The 21,836-nt window shown below is 35.5% G+C and overlaps 1 long non-coding RNA gene across 2 annotated transcripts in view; it reads left to right on the top strand.

The window, feature by feature from the left end:
- The first annotated feature begins 914 nt into the window (after positions 1-914).
- The window catches only part of LOC123379748, a 228,571-nt gene continuing 207,649 nt past the window's right edge, over positions 915-21,836 (top strand). For both annotated transcript variants that reach the window (XR_006584623.1, XR_006584624.1), the window contains exon 1: positions 915-1,595. This is a non-coding gene — a long non-coding RNA (uncharacterized LOC123379748). The remainder of the gene's footprint in view (positions 1,596-21,836) is intronic.

Raw genomic sequence — 21,836 nt, 5'->3', positions numbered from 1 at the left:
CATTTTGATTCAGTGTTGTAAGGGATGCTATAATTATGTAACACGGAAATACATAAATGAGACATGCAGATGCTCATGATAGTTGGAATCCTAATAAATTGGCATCTATGCACGGCTATGGCAGTGCATACAGATTCACTTATTACTTCCCTCTGATGCCTGGTGATAAGGCGGAAATGCCTTAGGTCCTCAGTAATCTTTTATTTGCTGACTAGGTTCCACTTCCATACCTCACCCCAATATATGACTAAAACAATGTTTAGATTATGCATGTATACCTATAGGTATATTTGCATATACATACACACACACATTTTTTTTTTTTCTTTTGAAGGGGAGAAATGATGACTACATCCGTTCTAGTATTCTGGCTGAAGCATTAAGCTCTGGGAAGAAAATAATTGGGGGATTTTATTATTGAAATAAGCAAGCATGTTCATGCATATTTTTACGGCATGCATGCCTATGCGCCACTCCGTGCAAACAGTGCTATTGCAGCTCGTGTGCGGTAATTAGGTTGATGTAATTACGGTGAAATAAAGGCAGTCTCACTGATAATTTCACAGTGAATATTAAAGACATATGTGCCTTCCAGTGTACAATAAATGAACCTGAACTGCTGTCAGGGGCTAGGAGGACAGTGTGGCCAATGCACCTATTGTGTCCCTGCTGCAGAAAGGAGCCTGCCGATTGGCCACTGTCTGCAGCACATAGCACTGGCTGGTTATAAAGGACTTGTCTAGGGGAGAGCCTGTAGGTACTCCATTGTCTGGTAAAGTTCATATGACTGCATTCTTTTTTGCAAGGGGGGTGGAGGGAGAGCGGGGAAGGAGGGGGTGTCAGCTCAACTGTAAAAGCTGCACAGATTTTTTTCTTTCTCTCTCTCTGCCTCTCCATAGATCGTTTCTGTTTCATGCCCTGTCTCATTTCGCATAGCTAAAAAATAATGCTAATTAAGATCCCTTGTCTTAACCTGAAAATAATGACTCGGATATAATTAGAAATCTGGCTAGAGTTTAAAATTCTGGTAAGGGACCAAAAACATCAGTTACGGTGCTTAGGAGGGAAATGAAGAATTATTTTTCTGTAATCAAGGTAAACATGGCAGAGGGGGGTTCCCCCCTATCTTTTTTAACCAATTTTAACCAATGGTGTTCTACAGCAGATGAGAGGATACTGTATTTCGAAAACTATTTTAGCCATCAAATTGAAAGGACACAAATCAGTAGCAATAGAAGCCTTCTTAATCCTCCTTAGGATGCAATTCAGATGAAAGAACTGCTTTTTTTTTTTATTTTCTTTTTGTATGTGTGTGTTATAGATGGATCTGAGAACGCTGTCTGGGCTTGGTGCCAAGCGCTGGTATTTCACAGCAGCGACCGCCTCACAGACGAGCTGTGGGAAGCAGGAGGGAGACTCTCTCTTAGGGTGGAGACACAGCTGGGCTGAACAAGATTTGCTTCAAACGACAACAAGAGAGACAGAAAGTATCTGGTTCAACCGCTGCCCAAGCAGGCAGGCACCAGAAGAGCTAGCAGCCAATCCGGCCATGCTCGAAGCCAGCTCTGCAGCTCAGCCAATCAGTGACATCACTGGTGAGAAACTCATTTACATCATGCAGTAATGAACTTTGTTTAACATAGCCTCCCCTCTTTCCTGTTACCCCCCCTCCCCATATTAGGTCCTTCCATTAATTATTCTGGTGGCATAATTTAAACCTCTATGCAAAAATGTGGCTACATTCTCTCTGATAGCTTTTTACCTTCCCCTCCCACCCCACCCACTGGTGTCTGCTGTCACTGAAAGTGATTCTGGGTACCATTCTGTTTTGTTTTGACCTTGCAAAATTATCGTCTCTTTCTTTAAAAAAAATCTTAGAAAGAAATTAAACCTTTGTTTATTTTATCTGACTGCACTTCCCCCTTACGAATAGCATGCTGTTTGCAAGTTGGGATTCAGAATTGTACGAGGTACTAGAGAATAAGGGAGTGCATTGCCACGGAACTTACCATTTTTCCAAGCAATCTGCATTTTAGCGCTTCCTTTAATGCTTTCAGATTTTGTGCCGCAGTGGCCATTTTACATACAGTGTTTTATCCAAAAAGCACTTAAGTGCATCTGTCACATGGAGGAAAGTTCACTCTGGTTATATTTCATTCTTCACTGCGCTCAGCCAACATGTCATTTTATTAATGAATAGAACTGAGGTCATTTCTGGACAAATCTCTCTCTTCCCATCCCAGCACAATGCACCTGATTTGCATCCATTTACTAGAAAAACTGAATACAAGAACCAGCTTGAAAAGAAGTTAAGGGACCGGCTTCCATATCATTTTAGAATATGCCGCAGCATTTTGTTTTTTAGAATGCGTAATATTTAACATCTGCCTTGGTGTTTCTATAAAAATGCTTGATCTCCATTCCCAGTGTAGTATCTTTAGCTAATGTATTGGTTTGTTATATAACTAAAATAGACCAAAGGTAGTAAGAGTCACAAATGAGTTCATTTGTCAGCAGAGAACCTCTGGAAACATAATTTTGTCTTGTCCGGTACATTATGTATTTGGTGTGTCAGGGTTAAACTTATTTGTTTTATAGATAAGTTAAAAGGGCTGGGACATGTGGCATGTGAAGATTTTCAGGTTGCTTTAGCGAATCCCAAAGAGCGGAAACTGGGTCACACTTAAATGTGATTTCTCTTGAGCCATGTCTTTATTGCATATTGGCATTAAAGGGATGCAGTTTTCTGGCAGAGGAGGTGACGTTGCATTGTCTTTTTTTAGAAAAGAGTATTTTGAATATAATTATTCGAAGACATGGAATTTTTAAAACATCGGCAAGGTTTCATAACGTCGCATGATTCGTTTAAGAAGCTTAAAGAGTACAATGATAGGCACAGACACTTTTTAAAGCATATGAAGGATTTAGGCGCTAAACCACAGCCCTTTTAATTCATGAGGCATTCCATCATCCCATCATCAGTATTCAGGGAGCGACTGTCCTGAATCAGTCATGAGCTCCCCTGCTGCAGATCCTGTAATTTGAATCATGTGTAATAATATATTATCCTACTGGGGGCCTTCTTTCAGTAGGAGAATGGTTTATACATTCTGCTATAAGAGAACTTTTGGCTCCTCTCCGCCTCACAGCCATTACTCACATAGGCAATCACGATCATCTTCCTTAAGGAATAACATCTGCACGACCTCCTGAGCCAAAAATCTGCAACCTCCCCCACATTCTGAATTACGATTTTCTTGGAACAGGGAACACTTGACAAGACTGAAGTAGAAAAATGGAAGGTTTAGAGGAATGGATCACAATTTTATTGAGCATGCTGTGTGGCAAAAGCCAAGCTCCCATTCCTTTGAAATGATGGAGGATTGGTGGGGAAAGGGGGCCCACGATAGACCTAGATGCGTTTGTTTGAGGTTTAGACACAAGCTGAAATGTAATGTGTTCAAGGAAGACATGGCTCCCTCTGTGTTTTTCTCTGGACATTCTAGCAAGGTCCTGCAAAGGGTGTGGCAACACGGAGGGATAAATGGAGGGTGTCGAAGGTTGTGAAAACAGAGAACCCTTGCCTCAACTTGGGAAGGAAGCAATGGGATATAGCAGGGGCCATCTAACCCAGGAGTTAAAGATTCAGGGACTGGGTGGCTTTGATTCTCTCTCATTCTGACTTTGATCCGTTCACATAATTTCTGTTTTTCTTTATCTGTAAAGATTAAATAGACTGCCAGCACAGAGATAGTCCCTGTGTGTGGAATACTCCCCCTTTCTTTTTTAAACATTTGAAATCCTTCTTTGCTTCAAGGGCCAGATTAAGTATTCCCTCTTCTGTGAAATCTTTTCAAATCACGGTGGCCAGAATCTCTCACTTTTCCATCATTCTCTTTGTGTCTTCGTTATTGTAAGTGTAGCAGTCAACGCTGTTGTAGGGCCACATGTGTGTATCTTTGCCACTAGACTGAAAGCCCCTTGGGGACAGAGACCACGTTGAATTCGCCCTCCACCCTGTTCTCTAAGAATAATGAGTTATGCCCCTAAGTTTTAAATCAGTGATGTAATTAAGGAGCTAAATGTTCATTGTAAGTTGTGGAAGGAGTGTTTACCAATTCCAAGGATGACTACTGCTGTTAACAACTATTGCCACCAGGTACCAGTTGATGTCCGTTTTGCCTTATCAGTTTTATGCCTTTCGTTTCATGGTCCTTGATAATACAGCTCAGAATAAATGGTTGCTGCATTATTTTTCTTAAATAACCAGTTGTAGGGAATTTAAATTTCCTATTTATCTGATGTGGAATTAAGTCAACTTGGTTTGGTGTTTTAAAACTAAAAAATAAGGGAAATTCATGTAAATTAATTGCAAAAGCAGCCATGATAAACAAATTATAGTATCAAGCTCTACTGTTAATGATATGGAAGAATTAATTACTTGGAAGAGGTAAGCAATTAATGCTGGGTGTTGAAATGCTTTATAAAGCATGATTCATCGGGGAATATGGAATCCTAAGTCTTATTCTCTGAGTGTTATCATTGAGATATGTATTTTTAATCTGTGAACTGATACAACAGTCTTTTAAGAGTGTATTTCTAGATGTATCTGATATAATCTGATTATGCCAAAATATGATTTTGATTCTTATGCTACTCATTTAAGTTTATACTTTTGGCTACTATACTACTGCTAGGTAGAGATTAATTTCTTAGCAAACAATGATATTCTTATCAATATGTTTACAAGTTGTGCTTAGAATTTTAAAATCCTATTTCAAACTATTGGGCCAGTACATGCTATGAGAAGGGAATGAAGTAATCAGAGAATATATACCTCTTCACTTTTTATATTTGGGGAAGCAGAAATTTTAGTGCTGGAAATCAGCTAGTCTGAAGTCGAGGTTTTATAGAAGTCTTAGAGAGGAAGGGTATCTTGCCCAAGACTATGTTCTATCAGGTTCCTTGGAACAGCTGAAACTGGTATCCAGGATTCAGAATGACTGGTTCCCTATTCATTCCTCTCCATCAAATAATCTGTACTTTTAATATCAGATAGGATTATACAATTTTATAGTGTTAACATAAATTGCATTCATTATAATTGACTGTGACTAGTAGTATTCCTATTCCTAGTTTATGGTTGAAAACAAGGGGACTGGAACTTAGGGAGGTGTATTTTTTCCCACTACCCTATAAGAATGTGATCAGCTACTAATAAATCACCATTTATATTAGTATTCTTTAAAATAATTTTGGTTTTGATGAAAAAAATGGAAATCTCATATCTGGGTTCACTTTTCAGTAGCTTTGAATTCAATTAACATAAATATCATATCTTAAATTACAGGGCTACTACAGCCCTTAAAATAAAGGGCTAGTTTGTACCTTTTTTTATTGAGTTGTTATAACTGACCTTTTTTTTTTTTTTTCTGTTGTCTTGCTAAAGTGGTCAGGTATCTCAATAAGTATATTTCCTTTCAGCCCAGTATTAAAAATAGAATTCTGGTGGCACCTGGGTGGCTCAGTTGGTTAAACGACTTCACCCCAGGTCATGATCTCATGGTTTGTGAGTTTGAGACCTGCATCGGGTTCTCTGCTGTCAGCACAGAGCCTGCTTCAGATCCTCTGTCCCCTCTCCCTCTGCCCTTCTCCTGCTCATGCTCTCTCTCTCTCTCAAAAATAAACATTTTTAAAAATTTTAAAAAAGAAGAATTCAGAACCTCATAAATATAGGAGATGAATTGCAACCACTTAAGGAACAAATGATTCTCACGACAGGAGAACTAATAGGAGTCTGTCCAACTTCTTCTGTTCAGACAATTATATTTAAGAGCTCAGAGAGTGACTGAGTAAATATGGATCACCTTAGTTAAAAATGTTACTTTGCATCATGGTTTAAGACATGGTAACTGAAGGCCATTTGCATCTAAATATTGTTTTCTTTTCTAAACTTATTAAAGTAGTGATAAGTAAGAAAAAAACTAATGGAAGTCTCCTCTATGTTGACAGGTTTTATAGGATAATCATATGATTGTTATTTCAAAATGAACTCTTGAATCAGAAAAGCAGGAGTAAATATTGGGACCTTGCCCAATAAAACACCGAGGTCTGTGATTGAGAATCATTTATTTGTAAGATGGCAAAGAAACAGAGGAAACTGACCTAAAACGTTTTCATCTTCTAGCAATTCTTCCTACTTAAACCTTCAAATATGCTAAATATCGTGAGCAATTATCAAATATAGTTAGGAGCTTAGTGCGTATTTTCATGAAATCGGTGATCATGTATCTTATTGTTACTGAACAGTGATCCTGCTCTGTAGCTGGTGGCTGGCACAAGAGGAGGAACAAAATGATATGGACTAATGGCTAATATCCACCGCGGATGAGTTATGTGTCATATGCTACACTATGCACTATGCAGACATTCGTTCATTTAATTCTCAAGCAGTTCTTTGGTATTATTATCTTCATTTTACAGATAAGAAAACTGGCTTTCAGAAAAGTTAAGCAACTTGTCAAAGTCACATGACTAAAAAGTGGCAAAACTGGGATTCAAAACAAAGATTCTGACTTGGGAACCCATATTCTTAAGCAATGTACCCAAGCTGAATAATCAGTACATGTGATTTTGTTGTTTGGCTACTGGAATAGAATGTTTTTTCTTTGCTAAACCCATAGAGTTTCTCTGGTTCATTTTGTTAGATGTGAACATATATTTATATTTTTACCTTTGTATTTTATTATTCTGTTTGAAAGCTACTGACCTAGCTATAATGTCTACATTAATATTCCCTTATATTTTTGTATTTACGTGACAATTCAGATCACTTAAGGTAATGCATACAAAAGCAGTTTCAGAATAGTTAAGTACTATATAAATGGAAGGTCATGATTTTATTAAAATGCCTTTGCAAGTCTGAATTACTAAAAATGATTATTAGGCTAAATGTTTCCATTTCCTCTTTCATCTACATATATTACTTATTAAATATGTCACCTATTTCATGAGAAAATTAATACTTATTGATTTGGCAATTGCAGAGTGTCACTGGATCCTGACTATCCAGGCTTTTGGGACATCTCAGCTTCCTCAGTCCTGGTTACACATTTTGTGTCCAAACCACTGCAATCCAGGCGATGCTAAAAGAGAAAAGTCATGCAGCTACTATTCACTAAAACTTCCATGCCTAATGCTAGATATTCTACGTTTTACCTAGTGGTCAGTCCTAAGGGACATAGTCAACAAGTTGTGGAATTTAACAGTTTAATTTAGTGAAGGCAAAGGAGAAAACAGAAGTGTGGATAGTTCCTTCTCTTTCCAAATGAATCATTGTCCAGTCTCTTGCTCAATTTTCTGACTATTTTTCTCTCAAACATGTCATGCACTCACCACATGTTAGAAACTTCAGGCAACAAACCTACCCTCTTGAACTTCAGCATTGTTATTGATGTTTGTTATGGAAATAGTACATACTGATATATATTAGTATATAATTGAAGCGCTTAGTTTTGTTGCATAATTTATGAACCCATCTCCTCAAAAGCAATAATGTTGAGCCCTGTGATTCTCATTTGAGTTTTCTCCACTTTATCATTGGTTCTTCTGTAATCTTGAAACCTAGAACTCAAGGAAATACTCCTTGGAAGGTCTCCAAATGCAGGCAGAAGGGGGGTTATCTCTGTGTTCTGAAGACACTAGGCCCATCGATGTGGTCCAAAGGCTCATTAGCAGTTTTCAGGGTCACACTGTGATTTTGTGTGTGTCCTCCATTATCCTCTTCTAGGTTCAACAGTCGATAATTTCTTTTCCTCCCAAGGATCCTTTACTTTGTGTTACTAACAATTTTCTATTTGTGGGCAAGAATGAAAGTCAACGTAGAGGATTTTCTCATTGCTCTCTGGACCTGCCAAGAAAGTACATCACTAGTAACATATTTAAAGTGTTTATTTTCAGAATGTTTATTTTTACACAATGAAAAACAGAGCTAATAATAAGGAAAACTATGTCAGTTATTACATAATGATCACTTAAATCCATGGGGCTATAGAGTAGTGATTAGGAGCACAGGAATCACTGGCCAAATGCCTGTTGCTAAATCTAGACTCCATTACTTACTAAATGCATATCCTTGGGGGAAATTATATAATTTCTTTGCATCTTGGTTTTCTCATCTATATAGTATTACCTACCTTATAAGATTTGCAAAGGATACATTTTTGGGCATTTTTGTAAAGAATGATAGCATAAAGATGGATAAATTCATGGTCTCTATTCTTCAAAGTGTAGAATGTAGTTGGGGAGTGTGTGTGTGTGCACGTCTGTTTGTGTTTAAATATTAACATGGTGTAGTTTAGTGCTATAACAGATGTGTTTATACTTGTATAAATACTTTATTGATTCTACCTATTCAGTCAGCTTTTTTCTTTTATTTGAACAAGTCCCCAAACTATTGGTCCAATATAATTATCAGGTTTAGCTCATCAAATATGGGTTTCATGTTAAAAGTTATTTTTAAAAAGACTGTATTATCTTTTAATGATATTAGCATAATTTTACAAATAGAGATAATTAATAATACTTAATCCCTTGATTCCACCATTTCTTCCCTTACTAGTTGGATGTGTCAGAAAAAAATGTCCTAAGACATATGTAAAAATGCATGAAACCATTTATTTTGATTTTTTCAAAGCTCTGTAGTAGAGCTAATGTTTCTAGGGAATGATCAATGGATAGCTTCCTAATCAGTGGTATTCTGTACATAAGTTTAACTCATGGTCCAAATGTCTAATGCTCACCAATCAGATAATTGATACACACGGACTTTCCTATAGCAATTTCCATTATGCTCAAGAAGAAAAAAATAGATTCTAATCTATTTAGAACCCTGTGTAAATTCTCTAAGCCTCACGTTCCCTATTATAAAATAGGGATAATTATATTGACAACCAAGAAAGGTATTTGCTTGGGTGAAATAAGATCTATGGAGTAACGTTTTGTCTCTCTTCTATAGACTATAAAGTCGGCTCCAGTATATGCTTAAATGTCAATAACAGCAGTATGATTTCAATAAAATGCCAGCCTCTGAGGAGACAACCTCTAGTATTATGTATTCTATAGATTAGAAAATAAGATTGCTTTTGTTTACATTTCAAATCAAAATACCCATTAATTTGACTGCATTGAGGGGATTGTTAATGAAACTTAATTAAATCAGATTGTTTTCTTATCTTAACCTGGGAATGACCGAGACTGAAAATTGTTGCATTTTGAAAAGAAGTGTGGGGGTGCCTGGGTGGCTTGGTTGGTTAAGTGTCCGAATTTGGCTCAGGTCATGATCTCATGGTTTGTGAGTTCCAGCCCTGCCTCGGACTCTGTGCTGACAGCTTGGAGCTTGTAGCTGCTTTGGATTCTGTTGTCTCCCTTTCTCTCTGCCTCTCCCCCCACCCCTCAAAAAATTAAAATAAAAGATTAAAAAAATAAATAAAAATAAAAAGAAGTACAAGAACTCCCCCTCCCCCGAGGACTTTAACATATGTAAACAGAGAAAGGAAACAGAAAGGGTTTCCAATAATTGAGTTGGAGGGATGTTCAAAGGCATATAGATTTTTGGAGGCAACAAATTGTCAGGAGTATCGTTAGGGTGAAGAGGTGATAATGCTATATGCGATATCATATTTGAACTCCTGTGTGCCAACTTTGTGATATTTTACAATTTCATTTTATCTATAAAGGTTTGTTACTACTTTCAGGCCCTTTTTATGTTTTTTTTTTATGGTGTTAATAATGAGAATGACAACTAAGTGAACTTTGTCATGATACCTTATAAGTGTAGTTATTGCTTAAACTATGTGTATAAGAAAAGTGAAGAAATTACACATTATGTTTGGGGTAGCTTTTAGCAATACGGTCTTTTAGTAATTCCTGGCCCCCCTTTTCCTTTTAAACAGCAATTAGCTAACATTCTATCACACATCACCACAAACAGTCTTGGATATCAGTGTCATTGTGTATCAGAAGCTATTTAGCTTTTCACTTCTTAAAAGCTATTCATTTTGCAATGGAGTTAAACTTTGCTTTTGCCTTCCTAGCCCTCAGATTCTTTAAAATTCCATTAAATTTAATTATTTTTTACCTTTGTTATTTAATAAGTGATTTTCTAGCATTGACTGATTTTTACCACTGTAGAAACATATGCTTTCACTAGGTTTAGACTTTATTTGGAGTCTATTAAAGAGACCATACACACAGTTTCCCCAAGGACACTACTCGTTAATGCCTGTAATTATTAAGGATTCCCTCTTTCATGTTCCATAGTGACCTATTTTAGAATAGAAATTATGTGGCTACTCAATAATGTAAACTCCTGAATTTATTTTCAACAACAGATGTTCTAATCTGTTGTCTTCATAAAGTTATTTGTACTTAGCAGACCATGCCAACTGAGTTTTGGATTTGAAACTGTGGTTGAAGTAGTGATAGGTAAATTTGTTAATATGTGTTAGACAAGCAATGAGTAATCGCTGAATTAAACTCTCTCATTTGAACATCAGATTTCATTAGTATGCTGGTCTCCACTAAAATCAGGAAGGAGTCCAGGACTCCTTTTTGACAAATATTGGTTAAGCATTATCTATGTGCCAATCGGTAAGCACTGGAGGACACAGCAGTAAAGCAAATAGGCAAAATCCTATGTTTTCATGAAGTTTTGTCTAGAGATCCTTCATATGGTAATAATACATATTTATCAAGTTACACTGATGAGATTTTGCTCTCTTATACAAATTGCTTTGAGAAATAGAAGGCTTTATTTAAAGCCCAGCCTGTTCTTAATATAAGACTGTTCCATGATGGAGACTAACTTTATACCATAAATTCCTACTGGATTTTCTTTTTTTCTCTCACTCAGTAGCTTACCTGACATCTTAGGTCCTCCTGGAGTTGATGGTGCCACTTGCCCATGACTTTTATGTGAAATTTAATAAAGAAGAAACACAGAAAATCAAATTCTGGTAGTCTTGATATCTTCTGTGTTCTAGTCACTATGTAAGGGTATATGGAAAACTTATTACTTCATTTGTCTTTGAAAACTTTTATTTTTCCTTACTGGGAAGGACAAGTTATTGTCATTTTCTCCTAACATATATAATTCATCTTTTAAAATATATCCTGGAGCTCTTTAAATAATTTCTCTCCTTGGAGAAAGCACCTTCTCTTGTTTTTTAGTTCTTCATAAAGCCCATGAATATTTTAAGTTTTTATTGGCTTATATTATGGGCATAAAAGAAATAATCAGCAATTTATATACCAAAACATACTTATTCAAAATGGGAATAATTGTATCATAACATCATAACCATTTAGCATTTGAAATAGACATAAAATGATCTAGTTTCATTCCCTTATTTTTCAAATGGGCACAGGAAGTATGGGAAAAAATGGTATTTGACTTGCCTAAATTCACAGAATAGTTTGTAGAAGACTCAGAAAAAGAACGAAGATTTTTTTAATGTTGTCTTTTAAAAAGCATTCTGATTGTATAAGTAATATTTTCTGTATTATAAATTTGAAAAACTCAAGAGGAATATGGATGAAAATTAAAATGTCTAGTTAACTTACTCTATATAAGTTACCATGGTTATATAAACGCTACTTAAAAATATACACATGTTTTGAATAATATTGAAGTCTCACCTTATAAACAACTTTGTATCTTGCTTTTAAACACTAAAAGAAATATATTATCTGGTATGGTATGAGGGATATACATTTGGATTAAAATTAAGAAGCGGGTAGCTCATAAGATAGGTTTAGGAAAAAACCCTAGATTTTTGAGTTACAACTTACAAATTATAATGAGATGATGTAAGATAAATGCAATGTCATTTGATAAAAATATTTGTTTTGTGTCAAGTTCAAATGAGATCTATCAAAGCGACAATGCAACTATAGACGTGGATACCCCATCTCGTTCCCGGTGAGTGGCATCTCTTCCATGTGCATTTTGGATTAGATTTTCTCTTAAATCCTCAAGCAACTTACTTCACTGACGAGCCATTTTTCTCCTGTATCATCATCTCCATTCAACAAACTCTTTCTTCCTGGAACTCAAAAAAACCCCAACTTTCACTCATCATAAACAGACAAAACGGTAACAACCACTTTCCACAAACCTGTTTCGTCTTTATCTCTCACTCACCTATCCTACTGCTGAATGGGAAGTGAGGAGAGCTAGAGACACATTCAAACTAACTTGGGACTTGTGGTGTAACTTCTCTGCAACCCAGCAGATTTGATAGTTTTATGCTTTGTAAAACATAAAATTATTTAAAAGTGATAATTTTATTAAATGATTTGTGAGGTTTCTTTCACCTCTAAGATCAAGTGACTCTAAAGGAGAAGAGGGAAATATGCCTCAGGAGTTACTTTTCTCGTTATTATTTTGAGGGAGTTCTAGACTAACTCTGAATGTGTATTTGACATGATATAACTACAGTTTGTAGCCATGATCTCATTTCTGTTGATTTTTGGGGATTCTATCCTGACTCACGTTTCTAGTGATACAGGGGAGACAGTAAAGTCAAGTTACATTAAATAAGGATCAAGGAAATAATCTGTCTTTAAATGAAAGAAGTTCTTTGTGTTATTGAACAAAGACCACTGGACTTAAAGTCTACTGGACTTGAAGTTATCCAAGATTATTTGAATGAGAACAGGAATCAAAAGATTTTAGTTCGGCTAATTGTGCCACTAGCCGTTGGTGTGACATGAGAACATGGTGTATGGGTGTATCAGTTTATAGAATGATGGACGTGAGTTCAGATAAGGTCTTTCAACATTATTTTTTTCTTTTTCAAAGTGAAATCCTTTCTGCCAATGAAATCGAGTCAGTAGTTCAACATTTAGAATAAGTAAAGTTGCAACTGGCCTGGTTGGATTAGGGGTGGGACCTCAGAGCCTTACCTTTTCCCCACTCCTGCACTGCCAGCGGTACCTTGGTATTGGTGACGGTCTCAGAGCTCCATGAGACTGAAGAAGCCAAAGCAGATAATCACTTAGGTTCTGTAAGGTCTGAAATTAGACTATTAGTTTTTTTGTCTTTGTTTTTGTGCTTTAGATTTTGTCAGCAGCTGATCAATAAATATAAATTAAATCTCCACTAGATGGCAGTAGATCAAATCTTTGTTCTAAAAGACAATCTGTTTCAATCGACATTATTGGATCCTATATATATATATATATATATATATATATATATATATATATATATATTTAAATTCAGTTAAATTTTAAAATTTAATTTAAATCCAAGTTAGTTAACATATAGTATAATAATGGTTTCAGGAGTAGAATTTAGTGATTCATCACTTACATACAACATCTAGTGCTCATTTGGGTCCAATATTTAAGCACATTTGCATTACTTACAAAACTTTCCAAAGAATTCTATTTTCTCATACTTCACACTTTAAAATACCTTACGAACCTCTCAATTTATTCTTACTCATTGACCTGTTTTTAAGATTTAGTTGTGGAATTACTGATTAGTCCAAACAGTCTCGATGATACCTGGTAAAATATTACTTGTTCTGGTTACAGGAATTGCTTAAAAATGGACTAATATTCAAATGAATACATTTACCTGAGCATCTAAATTTGTTAGCAATACCCTCTTGGTTTTCCAGCTTTCCTAGAAGCCTAATCTTTCACCCAAAGGTGATGGTGACCTGGTTGCTCATCTTTCTTACCCCATATCACCTACCCACTTCCACAGCACTGAGATTCCTTGTGTTGCGTATTAATGTTGCAAGGGGGAGATGCTTTCAGGTAATATTAGGTGATGGAAGTTCATGATAAGGATAACGAGGGAAGCGAGGTAACTCAGGAAACTCCTCCAGTACTTCCAAGTTTGTGAAACAGCTTCGTGGAGGGACAGACCAGCTCCTTTCTTCAGGTTCAGTGGGCTTCTAAGACCTACAGTTTTGGGTAACTTCTCACCAGCATTCAGGCCTTGGAAGTTGTCCCCTGCTCTCCCTTTCTGGCATGATTTCCTTATAGTTGCAAGAGAGAAGAACTGGTCGAGTTGATTCGTTGTAATGTTTCAGAGATCATCCTTTATGGGCAGTCTCTGATGACATTTCCTTAAAGCTGGTTGGATCCCATTGCAGGCAATTTATACCTAGAAAGGTCAAGGGAAAAGATCAAAGTTTTTGCCTGTTTCTAGGTGAAATTAATACTAGCTCCCCATTTTACTTTTAGAATTTTTCCAATTAAGATGATAAATTACATTATTACCTGAATACATTATCATCGTTGCCTTGAGCACTAATTCCTATGCTTCGGGCCAGGGTCACGTGACACAAGATGTAGCTAATTGGAAAAATATTGCCTGAGGTCACTTTCTCAGGAAGAGGCTGTGGGGCACGGGCCTTTCGAATTATACGGACTGCCAATTATGTAGTCCTTAGAATAAAAGATAATTTAAAGAAAAAAGCTAACTTTAAATTCAAGTTCTTACCTTATTCATTTTTATCCACTAGATACAGCTTTTTTAATGCATTGTGGAAAAAAGAATATGATTCTCATTAATAAGGATATTGTAAAGCTAGAAAGAATTTAAATGGCTTGCGTGTATTACATTATAAATGTGAGAGAAAAATTTTAAATTAGAGTTCCAAAGATGGTTCGCTCACAATTTCTTATGCACAAACGGGTAGATTGAGTCTTTTAATTATCACTCAATAATAATTCACATCACCACTTAAATGTATGGGAGGTAGTTATCTTTCCATCCAAGTCATTACCCAAAATTCTCTTAAATAATCATATCTTTAGATCTTTAAATACTCTTTTCTTCACATTAGTCCTCTATTATTTTAATTGAATACAGTTAATATAGCAAATCATAGATTGCAAACCTTTTTTTTTTTTTTCCCTCAGAACAGGTTGATAATGAACAAATACTAAGTGAAATGTTTCACCCAAAGAGACTGAGTGGTACTGTTTTTCAAAATGTAAAGGTTTTTCTTTTTCTTTTTCTTTTCTTTTCTTTTCTTTTCTTTTCTTTTCTTTTCTTTTCTTTTCTTTTCTTTCTTTTTTTTTTAAAGAAAGGACTGTAGTGAGCTTTTTGCCCAACTCTAAACAGATTACCCAGAAGAAAGATTTAATTATAATTTGAAGGATTTTGTTTAGAATAATTTCATGAATCCTACTATCAGTGTGGACTCCTAAAGATATTTGTGCAAAGCCTTTTCTCTGCAAATCATTTATTTCACTTGTGGTATTTGGGGCATCATCATGCTCAGTTGGGGGGCAGTGAACATAAGGGCCTTCCTACTTTGGGTGGAGAAAGCATAGAAATAGCCACTTGCTTGGTTGAAAACTTCCTATGGCTCTGGAAAGACACACTTCTGTTCACCAAATCCCATTTCACTTTTTTCCTCTAGAGTACAAAGAAAGAGTAGATTTCTTAACCCTAGAAATTAGGTGGCACCATATAATAGTTCTGGCTAATGTATGTAATCAGAAGTCATCTGAGTCACAACCTCGAGGAGCCCGTGTGCCTGCCCTGCCTGTTCTTCATAGTAGTGGTGGAGACCATGGACTGAGTTATCAAAGCCCCAACATAGAAAAAACCTGGATTCATTCCCAAGACTCTTATTATAAAGGAGCTATACCAAAGTAAAATAGAGTAAAATAAAATATTCTGAGTACTAAGTGAGGAGGAAATGCTTTGATGTCCTAAATCATTGAAATTTCAGGGTTAATTTGCCCCCGTCGTGTAACCAGCCCTTCTTGACTAACAGGGAATATATTAAGTTTAGTTTTGTGATTTAATTTAACTTTCTAACTTAGTTTAAGTCCTTGCCATTCCTGAGATGCTTTCCAGCATGTATTGTGTAAAACCAGTTATCGCTTAAAAGTAGAAAAGATATGAAATTAGACTATCGTACAAATAATTTTTAATTTGACTAAAATGTGGAAAATTATCCAGAACCTGTAGAATTATTTTAGCCACCAAATATAATCTGTAGAAATTCTCATGATAAGAAAGAATCTGTAATATTTTATAACTTGTGGTTTAAAAGGTCAATATATAATTTTATAGTTCTGTTTTTATTTAATTAATTCAGAGCGAGCGAGAGAGAGAGAGAGAGAGAGAGAGAGAGCACGTGAGTGAGCAGGGGAAAGGGGCAGAAGGAAAGAGAGAATCTTAAGCAGGCTCCATGCTCAGCACAGAGCCCAACTCAGGGCTCGATTCCACAACCCTGGGATCACGGCCTGAGCTAAAATCAAGAGTTGAAAGTGCAATCAACTGAGCCAGGTGCTTCTCAGTTTTTATTTTAAGAGTAGTAACATCATGTAACTAGAAAAATAATTCAGTTTCTGTGACACACAAGCTCTCTCAGCATAGGAACATAAAAGTGTTCACTTTGGAGAGATGGCAGTTACATCGTAGTTTGCTTGGGGCCATGTCAGCTTATGCACATTGCCTGGTAATTTATAGTAATAACATTCCCTTTCATTCAAAGATTGGCTTGAATTGGACAATCCATAGTGTCATGTGACCAGGGGGCCAGACTGATCAGTGATAGTTTGGAAGCCATGTATTGTGTATACCTAGATTTCCTTTCTCAGTTCTGTGGAATATATCACTGCATGAAAATAACATTCTATGGGGATGTTAGATGCCCAGGCCAGTCCACAAAAGATTTTTAAATCCGTAGCTGAGCTAAACCATAGTGATTAGTAGATGTAAAATTAAAATTTATAGGTTTTTGTGGATTGGCTCAGGTTCCTAATCATCATGTATATATATATATAATATTGCATCAAATGAAAAATGTGGTCTAGTTTCCAATTACCAAGGAACTTTAGAAATAGTTACTTTTTCCTTTGGGCATAAACAGTGGTTTTTAAATGCAGCTTTCATTATTAGTAATATTAATACTTCATTTTTTTTCTGGAAAAATGTGAAGATATCAAATCTAGGTAATAGTATATTAAACCACCATGTGGCTATTACTTTAATCCAAACAACCATCTGCCAATGGCTGGTTATATCCTACCCATACCCCCATCTAATTTTTTCCTCCCATATTATTTTGAAGTAAATCCAGACATCCTATCATTTTATCCTCACACATTTCAGCATTAATCTCCAAACGAAAAGTGCTCTATGATAAATGTACTACTATGTGGTTTTCATATAATAATATATGTTTAACAAATACTTGTCAAAATAGGTTTTGGTGGAAGTTTAACATGTTGGCATTTAGCCACATTAAATGGATACTATCTCTTGGAATAACAGTCTCCCCATTTCACCTTTATCAGAACAAATTACCTTTAAACATTCCAAAAGTAAACTCTAAATTTCTCTTTAGACAATTTAGAAGTGTATGTACCCTCTCCAAACCAGAGATCAAGGAGCTGTGAAGCTATGTTCTGCAGCTGTCTCCCTTTGAAGTTCTTTCCTCTGACACTTCAGATAAGAGTATAACTCAGGTTTCCAGGGAACTGAGCGGCCCTGCTCTTCAAAGAAGAGGTGAATATCTTGGGTTGACAGGTTAACTTCAAGAAAAGTAATCCTAATAAATAGAACTTATGGAGCAAATGGTAGGACTAAAAAGTGCTTTCTATTGGCTTGTTTGTTGAGACGAGGGAGAAGCAGCATGTTAAATGAATCTTATTTTCTTTGTGCCGAAGTCATTCCTGTGTGATCTTTTAATATACTTTGTAGGATTTGTAGGAAAGGAACTGTTTCAGACTTCAGAATGCAATTAAATCACATCTCTGATTTGTTTAGAAAGAGAAAGTTGAACAAAGTTTTAAAAAAAGTATCAAATATGTTATTGAAAGAGAAAAGAAGAGAGTTAATTTGTTTGGTACAGATTGTATTTTTAGTAAAATTAGAGAAATTAGGCAGTTGCGACAGATTGTTTATGTACTATACCAATTTCCTTGTATTCATATGTATGCTTTGTTCATGTTAAATGATTTTAAAATATTAAGAAATAGATCTAGTGCTGCTTATTTGTGGGGGGCATTGGAAATAGGGTTTATCTTAATGGATTTTTTTTGCCTCTTGTATCAGTGACATGTAGGTGGCATTTTACTTAATTTAAGCATTTGCTACAGATTCTAATGTAGATGTAAGCAGCATATTAATAGGAATAGTCTGTTTCTGCCATTTAATAGAGTGGTGTATATATATATATATATTTGTATTTATATATATAATATATTTGATATTATATATACATTTGATGTATATATCTACCATACAACCAAGATCAAACCTTAATTTTCTAATTATGCAATGATATTAATAACATTTAACCTGTAAAGATACTATAAAGATTAACTGGATCATTTATATAAAGAGAGTTTTTTTTAAAAATCAGCTTTATTTTTCTATTTCTATGTAATAAGATGCTAACATTTTATGTGTACAGGTTGCTGTTTTGACAAATCCATACAGTCATTAAACCATCACGATAGTCATGACCGAGAACATTCCTTCTCCCCCCAAAGCTCCTTTGTGTTACTCTGTAGTCAGTACTCTCTACTCATCTTCAGCTTCTATCAGACATTAATTTGCATTCTGTCCTTACAGTTTTGCATTTTCTGGAATTTCGTATGTACAGTATATAATAATTTATGTCTGACTTTTAAAACTCAGCAATGCTTTTGCGATCATCCACATCATCAAGGGTATCAATAGTTCATACCTATTTATTGCCAAGTAGTATTGTGTATTAAATGAATATGTCATCACTTCATGGACATTGGGATTGTTTCCAGTTTGGGTGATTAAAAATAAAGCTTTTGTGAATATTCAAGTACAGCTTTTTGTGTAGACATCATTTTTATTTGTCATGGGTAAATGTATGGAAATGGCATTGCTGGGTTGTCTGGTAAACCCATGACTTTTTAAGTAACTCATTTTCCTTCATCCTTCATGTGTTTTAATGTTCTATTATCAGTTTTCCATATTTAGACTTTTTTATATATGCTGGTGAATTGATCCCTTTATCATTATGAATGCCATTCTTTAAGTTACATTCCTTACCATAAACTCTATTTTGTCTAATATGAATACAGACACTCTAGCTTCTTTAAAAAATTTGGCTGGTATATTTATTTTAATCATTTTATTTTTAAGCCCTGTATGTCTTTACATTTAAAGTAGGTTTCTTCTAGACAGTATCATAGTTGGGTCTTCCTTTTTGATTCCATCTGACAATCTGTTTTTTTATTCCTTTTCATTGAAGTGTTCAGAAAATTTACATTTAATATAATTTTGGTATGGTTGGGTTTCCATCCACAAGGTTGCTATTTTTTTCTACGTGTTCCATCTGTTTTTTGCTCCTTTTTTTCCCTTTCCTTCTTCCTTCTTTGGCGTTGAGTAATTTTTTTAAATTATTTTTATTTTCATTTTTAGTTTTTATCTGTTTTAATTTTTATTGGTTGCCCTAGAGTTTATAATATACATCTTTACCTTACAACAATACGCTTTCAATTAATATCATACCAGTTCCTGTACATAGTAAGACCCCCTTAACAGTACACTTCTATTCTGTAACAGTGTACTTCTGTTCCCCAATATTCTATTCTTTTGTGCTATTTGTGCTGAGCATGTTATTTCCCCATATGCTATAAACAACACAGCATTAAATTACTTTCTATGTTAAAAATGTTTATGTTTACCCACTTGATTGCCATTTCCAGTGTTTTTCGTTCCTTAGTGCAGATACAGAATTTTTTTTTTTCCTGGTATGATTTTCTTCCTGCCCAAAGGACATCCTTTGACATTTCTTGTAGTGTAGCACCGCTAGTGATTAATTCCCTTGGTGGTTGTTTCTCTAAAAAAAAAAAAAAAAAAAAAAAAAAAAAAGTCTCAAGTTTACCTCAGTTTTGAACACACTTTCCCGGTTAAAGAATTACAGGTTAGCAGTTCTTTTTCCGATTCAGAACTTTAAATATTTCTCTCTATTGTGTTGGATTTAAATACTTTTTTTTTTGCTCCTCTGTATGTAATATGTCTTTCATTCTATGGCTGCTTTTAATATTTTCACTTTATTGGTGTTTTTCAGTGATGTGATTTTGTTATGCTGATTGTGTTTTTACTTTTTATTCTGCTTGGGATTTGTTGAACTTTCAGAATCTGTGGTTTGATGAATTTTAGCAAATTCAGAAAAATGTGCCCTTTATTTCTTCAAAAAATATTTTCTGTTCCTTCTGCGTCTTCTCCTTCTAGGACTACAATTGCATATAAGGTAGACTATATGATATTTTCTCAGAGTTCACTTCTCTGTTCATTTACTTTTTTAAAACTTATTTATTTTAGAGACAGTGTGTGAGTGGGGAGAGGGGCAGAGAGAGAGAGAGTCTTAAGCAAGTTCCAGGCTCAGCATGGAGTCCAATGTGGGGCTCAATCCCATGACCCTAAGATCATGACCTGAGCTGAAATCAAGAGTTGAATGCTCAACTGACTGAGCCACCCAGGTGCCCCCCATTTACGTTTTACAAGTCTTTTCTCTCTCTGTGATTCACTTTGTATAGTTTCTGTCACTATGCCTTCAGCTTCTCTGATTTGTTTCTTCTGCAGTATATCTTATGCTGCTAATTATATCCAGTGTATTTTCATTTTGGGTACAGTATTTTCCATCTCTAGAAGTCTCATTCATGTCTTTTAAAAATCCTTTCTATTCGTCTTGTTATAAAGCTTCTATTTCCTTTCCTTTTCCTTTTCTTTTCTTGTTTTTTTTTTTGTTTTTTTTTTAAGTTCGTCATCTTTAAACTGAAGGAATTAACAGGGATGGGTGCAGACTACACCATGCCCAGCGTTTTGTGGCTCCTGGGAGCAGACTCAGCTACAGAAAACACACAGAGACATGGTGGGAGGTAAAGGGGGCAGTTAGCAGATTTGGTCTTGAACTTGGATGGAGGGTGGGGTGGTGTGTGGGGTAGGTGGAAAAGTGATTTTCCTTGGGGGCTTGGGAGAGGACCAGCAGGAAGAAAGCTGTTTTGGGGGAAGCTGGGAGGACCTAGAGGGGCAGTCCCCTACCCCTGGGGCTCAGAGTTGAGAGGAAAAGGAAAAGAGGCCCCTCCCCTCAGTACTACAGACAAGGCACTCAGTCTCCTTCTGCCCCACCCCCTTTTATCTTCTTGAACATATGGAATATATTTATAGAGCTGTTATAAATTACTTTTTAATAGTTCCAAAATTTCTGTCATTTATGAGCCTGTTTCTATTCTTTTTAGAGTCATATTTTTGTTTTTTTTTTTTACATGCTTTGCAATTTTTTATTGGATGTTGTATTAGTCTGCTCAGGCTGTCATAACAAAATACCATAGACTGGATAGCTTAAACAGCAGAAATTTTTTTTTTGTCACAGTAGTGGAAGCTGGAAGTTCCAGTTTATGTCCAGTACGATCTGTTTCTGGTGAGAGTTCTTTTCTTAGCTTGCAGACAGCCATCTTTTTTCTGTGTGCTCGGTCCATAGCAGATGCTGAATATTGTTCTTTTTTATGTTGTTTATGACCTGATTTTGTCGCAGTCCTTTCAATAGTATAAATGTGGGTGTTTTTTTTTTTTGCATGGAATTAAACTGCTTAGGATTAGTTGGACCCTATCCAATTTTTAAGCTGTGTTAGATACTTAATTCCTGAACCAATATATGTTACCACCAACATGATATTTTTCTGAGGATTCTGCTCATTTCATGTGTATTATAAGGAATTTTCACTCTGGCTGGTGGGAACATAATTTATTTCTAGCCCTCTGTGAGTTTCAGGAATGTTTCTGTCCAATCCTTTTTGGTAGT

Source organism: Felis catus, chromosome C2 (assembly GCF_018350175.1).
Source record: "Felis catus isolate Fca126 chromosome C2, F.catus_Fca126_mat1.0, whole genome shotgun sequence".
NCBI classification, from domain to species: Eukaryota; Metazoa; Chordata; class Mammalia; order Carnivora; family Felidae; genus Felis; species Felis catus.
Note: the sequence above shows the minus strand (reverse complement) of the source record. Positions and strands in the feature narration are given on the sequence as shown.